The sequence below is a fragment of the Amia ocellicauda genome, chromosome 6, assembly GCF_036373705.1.
Source record: "Amia ocellicauda isolate fAmiCal2 chromosome 6, fAmiCal2.hap1, whole genome shotgun sequence".
Lineage (NCBI taxonomy): Eukaryota > Metazoa > Chordata > Actinopteri > Amiiformes > Amiidae > Amia > Amia ocellicauda.
Genome location: NC_089855.1, coordinates 44,540,512 through 44,548,660, shown reverse-complemented (window position 1 = coordinate 44,548,660; position 8,149 = coordinate 44,540,512). Strand labels below are relative to the sequence as shown.

The following is an 8,149-nucleotide window of genomic DNA, read 5'->3' as shown; positions in this document are numbered from 1 at the left end:
TTCGTTTTACAAATGTTCCCTGTATGTTATGAATGTTCCCTAAGCATGTGACGAATGTTCCCTAGTTTATGTTACAGATGTGCCCTAGCACGTCTCTCTCTCTCTCTCTCTCTCTCTCTCTCTCTCTCTCTCTCTCTGTCTCTCAATTTAGTGCATTTTTATTGTCAAAGCAATTGGACATGCAAACATACATACGTACATACATATGGAAAATAAACAATAAAATTTTAATTCACAATTAGATGTAATAAAGTACAGATAAACAAAATGTAATAAAATGTGATCTTTAATACACACAAATATGTATGGCTGGTCGGAAGCGTCTTGGACTCGGGTTCCTCTTCATTACTTATAACGCTTTTGCCTTTTGTTTAAGCTTTCCATGGAGGGTAATGTGGATGAGTTTGTACCATTCTTGGGAGGCTCTGCCTTGTTGAGGCGGAGCTGTGATCCAGGTGAACAGCAGATCGGGCATAGGTGGGCATGTGGGCGGAGGAGGAGGAAGGCCGGTGAAGCAGATAAGCTTGCTAAGGTACGCAGCAGCAGCAAACATCCCCCCATCCAGCCAGCCAGGCAGTCTGGCTGGCAGTGACTGAGTGGTTGACTGAGTGGTTGACAGATGGCAAGCAACGGAATGAACGTGCTCTGTGATGTCATAGCAGTCAGCTCAGAGAGAGGTTCGTGATGTCATCGCTGAGCTGGCTGGCTCTGTGTGTCTTGCTGGCTGTGTGTGTGTGTGTGTGTGTGTGTGAGTGGGTGGGTGGGTGGCTGTGTTAGTGTCTGTCTGTCTGTCTGTCTTTCTGTCTCTCTCTGTCTCTCTCTCTGTCTCTCGCTCTGTAGATGCATCATAGGGAACATATGTAACAATCTCTCTTCTTGTTTACCAAAAATGTGAATGAACGTATTTCACGTGGGTTTTGCCTTGGTTGGAAACGTTTTAAGATTATTTATGAAGTGTAAATTGGATTAGTCTCAATTCTCCATAGTTTTCAATGTATGTGCCATTCAGTAGCGTTCATGTTACAGATGTGTCCTATGCAGTGGTAGGGTCAATAAAATGTCAGTAAAACTTTATTTTAGCAATTATGGAGGAAGAAATGGAAATAGAGGGTCCTCACTAATTATCTAATTTATCAACAATGTTTAAAATTAGGCCTTGCGAAGCTGCAGAAAATGCTGTATAATTGTATGTGTATTCAACTACCAGCTGCTAAAGTCTGATAGCTTTTGAAGACTCTGTATAGGAAGTTGAAGAAACTGTTTTGTGATAATTATATAATGTTTTATATTAATACTAGCATTAGAAGTAGTTTTGTTTACAGACTGAGCAGATTAGATTCAGCAGGACAAGTAAAGGGTCAACAAGGTTGGTTTGTTAGAAACTACTGTCAGTAATGTAAGATTACACAGTGCCGGAATAGCCTACAGCTGTCTGCTGTACATTTGTTTATGACTTAACCGTTTCTCCAGATAGGCAGGAATTGTTTCTGTTAATGGGCGATTGACACTAGTTAAATGACGACCGTGGGATCACATCTTCCTAGTGCACATCAAAGACGGACATCTGCTTTGGATCCATCACCTCTTCACGGGAGGACAGATCGTAAACGGACCCGGACCTGTATCTTCTGATTGGATGAACGGCCATAAGATGTTATGTCATTTTCCTATAAAGTTGTACTCATGTTTGTAAACATTAAGTCTCACTGAAGGAATTATTCCTGACGTGGGGCTTCTGAGTGGCTCGATTAAAGTTCTGTTTGCTTTATCTTCACGACTTCTACACTTATTTCAGACACGGTTCTACAACTTGGTGTCACGAACGAGGATCTGAACTTGCCTCCACTCCTGGGACCAAAGCAAGGGTGAGTTGCTTTAAAAATGACCACCCTGTATATTTAGATTTGATCTCTGGATTGTGTTAGGCTCTCAGATTGTAATTTAAAGAGAACTTGTGGAGAGGTAGAGGTAAAACAAACAGAAAGGTTGACTGTACAGCGGAGGATCACAGTAGGGTGAACTCCAGGTAAGACAGATCTGCGGTGAGAGATGCCAATGGAACCGAAAGGTACGACGAGGCCTGCTGAGCCCCAGGTTAAGCAAGGAAATCCTTGTACACCAGGGCCAGAGTCAGTGGCAGTCAATAACCAGACGGAACCAGAGGTACATAAAGTCCAGCAATATAGCCCCATCGTTGGCAAAGATAGGATTGGCATAATGGTGTTAAAATACGTGTCTGTTTGTGAATTCCAAAAAGTTTAAAATGTTAATCTTAAAATGGTAAAGGCAAGATAAAAAAACGACAAAGTTTCTATAATTCTTTGTCTGAATAATAAGAATTTAGAGAAGAAATTGATCATAATAGATCAAGAAAACACCAAAGTAGTGTATTTCAAAGATTATTTTACATCTGATTTTTAATAATAACAATATAATAAATAAATGCTAAGGGCTGTTTGAGACACTGCAGGGTCAACAAAACACGCCACTAATCTAATATCTGATTTATCTTTGGATGTCAATCTGTATGTGCCTTATGTGTTTATGTATATATATAGTCTGAAGGTTATGTAAGGTAAATCTTTGTTTTGTATGCTTTGTATTTTTTATATTGTGCATAGTCCAGAATAAGACTGAGAAGGGAAGTAACCAATAATAGACATTTAACTGTATACAGAGTGCACAAAGCATCAGAAATAAGAAATGAATCATGCATTCTATTATAAGAATAATGTTAAAGTAATACAAATATACACTAAATACATAGATTAATAATACTAATAAAGTAAATAAATAGTAATGGTGTCCTCTAAGCCTCAGAAGAACAATAATTTGTTTGTTAAAAATCATATTATGGACAAATTCTGTAAAGTCAAATTAAAGGAAAACTAAAGGCTGGAATCCACAGGAGCAGCACTCTGGTGCAGCCCTGAGTGACAGCCTGATGTAAAACCCATAGCAGGAGAATGTAAACAGTATAGTGACATATTATAGTCTTATTTTAGAAAATATTTGGTTATTGGTGCATAGCATAAAATACCTGAAATAAAAGTTAAAATTAGACTTTGGATTTTAGATTCTAAGAGTGACTTAGTCAAAGGGTAAGAATTTTAAGGATACTATAGAAATATAAATTATGAGCATTGAATAAGTGAGCTAAAATTAGTATTGCATAATTTTGAAGGAGAAAATAAAACATAAAAATACTATTAGAATGAGTTTTACCAACCAGAAATAAAAAAATAAATGTTGAAAATTGAATTAGAGCTATTTTTTGTAATGGGAATCTGAGGAAACAGTGAAATTTGGTGAAGATATAAATACATAGATAACCAGATACTCCAGGAAATTAAAGGTGTGGTCATTTGGTAGTTATGAGTTCCACAATGAAGAGTTTTTGAAATCCCCAGATATAAGATCCCTAAATACAAGGTGTAGGTAAGAAATGAACTATTGATCAGTTCAATCTGGCTTTGGGAACAGTTCTTCTGAACATGTACCAGTGTAGATTGGACTTCAATAGGAGGAAGTGACACAATAAAGACATATATGAGCCGTGCAGGCGGACAGTCTTAGTGCCCACGCAGGCTCTTCATTGGGGAAATCATTGACTCAACACATTTTTTTTTTAATTTGTTTTCCTGAGGTATCTGGGAATCATTATTGAAATCAATTAAAATGCATATTTTCTAAAAATATATTTTATTAGGAAAAAATCTTAATTTGTTAACTCAAATAATGGAGCGACATATGTGTATAAATAGGAATAATACATGTCAATAAATATAACTTGAGTTGTCTAGTGTAGCGTTATGTTGGGTGTATTTGGATAAGAGCATTTGGGCTCTGAGCTGAAGCACTGATCTAAAGAAGACCTCTCCCCTCCCAAAGTTATCAGATTTCCTTAGCTCATCAGCTTGGAACTGGTTTGCATCAAAGTGACAGTTTTGGGGAGGATGGCACCGAGAAGAGGCCAAATAGGTTGGAATCCTGCTATGAAATGTCTGGAGAAAGGGGCCTGTAGGTGATAAAAACTCTTTGAAGTGGACGAGAGCCGAAATCCCGAGATAGAGCTACGGACCCGGGCCAACCGGCATTTCCAAATGATGGCATGGATTGACATCAGTCATAAATCAAGCCCCCCTCCAATAGGACACTGGGGGCTGAAACCGAAATCCAATCTCAAGAACTCAAGAACCAATCATCTATTGATCTGACAGACTATAAGGAACAGAGCACAGGCTCTCTCTCTCTCTCTCACCTGAACCAGAAACTCGCTGCCACAGCTCAACCTGTATCTCTGTTGCCAGAACTGGAACCAGAAACCAACCAAGTCTTTTCCGGCAACAGAAGAGTTAAACTGGGAGAAGGAGATTGAGCCGTACGAAGAATTCTTTTAAAGGACATTATTAAATAAAGAACTTTACAGACTGCGCTGACCGCCTGTGCCCACCTGATCAGTGGAGTTTTACAGCTGGACAATTGACTAAGTCGACTGTATACGAAAGTGTCAGTCATTTAAATAGCTATTTGAGTCTTAAGAAACTTGACCCTTGGAACAAACAGGGCCCTGCTTTCCTCAAAGACTTTGTCTTCAAGTAATTATGGTGGAAACCCTGCTTACAACGAAGATTTTGTGCACAACCTTGGAGCCTTCAAACCAGTGGAAATCTGTTTGGAAAAGACTCTACATTCGCGAAACCCCAACTTCCAGGTGCATCGACTGAGTGAAAGTTCTTGGACAAAGCCGAACCGGACTGCCTTTGTTCCAAACCACACGGACCTTGTGCCGTGTGCTGTTATCTGAGCCCGAAGACAGAGAGGCCTCTCTGCGACGAAGTTCAGATAAGTCTAACAGTTTGTGATTCATGACATTTGAGAAATCAATTAGAAATTAGAAAAGAAAAAAAAGTAAAAAGAAATAAAAATATAACAAAACAATACACAAATTAAAATAAATCCTATATACGAATAATAACAAACGTGTTTTTCAATATGTTTGAATTTATATAACTTGTATATAACTTAATGACGTTTCTTCATTTACCATTTATGGTTCTACAAAACATGTGATTTTATATTATCACCGGCATATCAGATATTAAACAATTAATTAGCGGTCTTTTTTTTTTTTTTTTCTAATTGTAGGTCAAACCTACCCTGCAGTTTTACAGACACACTTTTGTCTACGGGAACCCAAACAGGAAGACACAGTCCTGTTTCTTCACAAACAAGAAAACACAGTCAAGTTCATGGCAACCCAGGTTAAATAGGAAGACACAGTCCTATTACTTCATAAACAAGAAGACACAGTCAAGTCTATGGTAACACTAAGAAACTTTGTTTCTTAACAAGCAAGAAACATTTCCTGCCTCAAGTAATTGATATAAGGCAAGCAACAACGTTTAATAAAATATAGAATGCGTTACCTGATCGTCAGAGGGCCAGGCGAGCAGACAAGTGAAAGCAAAGCACCGCAGTAGAGAATTTTTCAAAAAGGTTCCTTTACCTTTTTCTATTTTGCTGACGCGGTTTTGCTGGTCACTGGTCTGGCCATTCCAGTCCTCTGTGTCAGGGTTCGCAATCCCATCCTCGTCGCCATGTAATGTGGAAGAAAAACCATCTTCAATCAGGTTGGAACGTTCGTTGCAATGCCTTTAATACACGCAGCGTGGAGAGGAACAGTGAATCAAGAAGATCCCAAAGTCGCTTTGCCTTCATTTAAAAGTCAGAGGCTTTTATACACAAAAAACAAAGATCTGGTTACAATCACAGAGTCATTACTATATTATCATTAGAGAGTTAGCTAAGCAGAATATATATCAGAGTTCATAGGTCAACACATGGATTAGGGGGCAGGCACTTCAATCGTACTGTTTGACATTGTCTCCAAGGTTCTCATCTTAAATAATGAACAGAAAACAAGCTACCTTCTGGCATGTCCTCCTGGCTTGACCTTATCTTTCTTAAGTATACAAGAGAGTAGAATAGATATGAGGGAATGAATTCTAACTTTCCTTCCACAGTGCCCAACACCTACCAGTATGTCCTTTTAGTATGTCACAAAGGTTCCCTAATTAGTTTTACAAATGTTCCCTGTATGTTATGAATGTTCCCTAGTTTATGTTACAGATTTGCCCTAGCACTTCTATCTCTCAATTCAGAGCATTTGTATTGGAGGGGAACGTGGATGAGTTTGTACCATTCTTGGGAGGCTCTGCCTTGTTGGGGCAGAGCTGTGATCCAGGTGAACAGCAGATCGGGCAGAGCTGGGCATGTGGGCGGAGGAGGAGGAAGGCCGGTCAAGCAAATAAGCTTGCTTAGGTACGCAGCAGCAGCAAACAGCCCCCCCATCCAGCCAGCCAGGCAGTCTGGCTGGCAGTGACTGAGTGGTTGACAGACGGCAAGCAACGGAATGCACGTGCTCTGTGATGTCATAGCAGTCAGCTCAGAGAGAGGTTCGTGATGTCATCGCTGAGCTGGTTGGCTTTGTGTGTCTTGCTGGCTGTGTGTATGTGTGTGTGTGTGAGAGAAAGAGATTTTTTGATTTTTAACACCTTTATTTTACTAAAAAAAAACAATTAAAACAATCTAGAAACACATAAAAGACATGAAAAAAACTCCAGACATAAAAACACAACCTATTCTAAAAACGCTCAATAAAAACCACTACACACGTGCTACCTATAAAATATTCAAGTGAATTAAACCAGTTGGTTTAAATGTCCAAAGTCAATGGCACAGAGGGCAGCCCCGACACCCCACATCTGCAGGAAAGTGTCCAGGTCTCCCGTCAGGCTGTAGAAATTGTAATCCAGTCGCACTCTGGAGCTTACGAGAGACCAGAAGAGGGAGAGTGCACACTGTTGCTGCACCCGCTAAGTCTGACTTCTCCTACTGCTCAGGATAGACAGCTTAGCCTGCCCCACTAGAAAGTTTGCTAACTGACAAACATGTCTGTGGCGCTGCTTGTACTGGACTCCCAAAATAAACACAGAGCGTGAGAAAAGGAGGCCCAGCTGCTTGAACAGGCTCTCCAGTGCAGTGAACAGCAGCTCTAATCTAGGGCAGTGGCAGAAACAGTGAAAAAGTGTCTCTCTCTCCGCGCAGTAGGGGCAGGTGTCGCTCACTCTGGGGTCCAGTGTATGTGCAAAAGAGTTTGTTGCGATGACGCCATGCAGAAGCCATGCAGAAGCGGGGGCTTGTTCAGGCTCCTCCAGGCCGGGCAGGCATCTTCCCCCAGAGCCAGGTGCTCCCTCCAGGGGGTGTCAGGGAGGGGCTGCAGCTGCTGATGGTGCAGCTCCCTCACACTGAGCTGATAGAGCTCCTGACGCTGAGTTGTAAAAACAGACAAACTACAGAGACTGTGAGGCGACAGAAGGCGGCCTGATGAGCTAGGGGGGACTGAGAGACACAGACAAACAAGGGGAAAGACAGTGTCAGGGTCCTTGGGCCAGCAGTGCTGCGTGAGAGCCTGGAAAAGCCGCTCCACAGCGCCTATGTGAAGGGCGTTCTGTACTGCCGAGAGAAATCTGGTTACGACTCTCAGTGACCTCATACCCAGCCTGGCAGCCAGGCTGTCGGCACCAACCCACTGTCCCCTGTTAAAATCCAACAAATCCTTCAGCCGGATCATGTCGACCTTAAGCAGGACTGACCTGAGGCTGCTGGAGAGCAGGAGTGGACAGCTAAAACCGGGGTTCCACAGTAGTGGCTCCTCTAACAGCCAATACAGACTGCTGCCCCCCAGCTCCCTACCCAGGGAGAAGCGCTGCCACACCTCTAAAACAGTACAATAAAAAACAGGCAGGGAAGGAAGTATATGGGGACGTGTCTTATGTAAAAACATGTGTCTGTCATAACAAGTGTCCAGGGCGGGAGACACTGGGGATCTGGAGGGTACAGGAGCCTCTGAGCTGCCTGCAGCCGAAAGGCACTCAGCCTGCTTAACAGATCTACCAACCCCTGTCCCCCCTCCTGGAGCGGCAGGTACAGCACTGCTTTGCGCACCCAGTGCAGCCCGTCCCAGAAGAAATCCAGGAGCAGGGTCTGTATCTGGGACACCAGGGCCGGTGGGGGGTCCAGACATGCATAAGTGTGCCAGAGCATGGAGGCCACCAAGATATTAATAACAATTGCTCTCCCCCTA

The 8,149-nt window shown here is 41.9% G+C and overlaps 1 non-coding gene across 1 annotated transcript; it reads left to right on the top strand.

Moving 5' to 3' along the window:
- Positions 1–326: 326 nt before the first annotated feature.
- On the top strand, positions 327–441 carry LOC136752095 (U5 spliceosomal RNA). Its single transcript, XR_010817261.1, has one exon. It is a non-coding gene; the product is annotated as a U5 spliceosomal RNA (small nuclear RNA).
- The last annotated feature ends 7,708 nt before the right edge of the window (positions 442–8,149 follow it).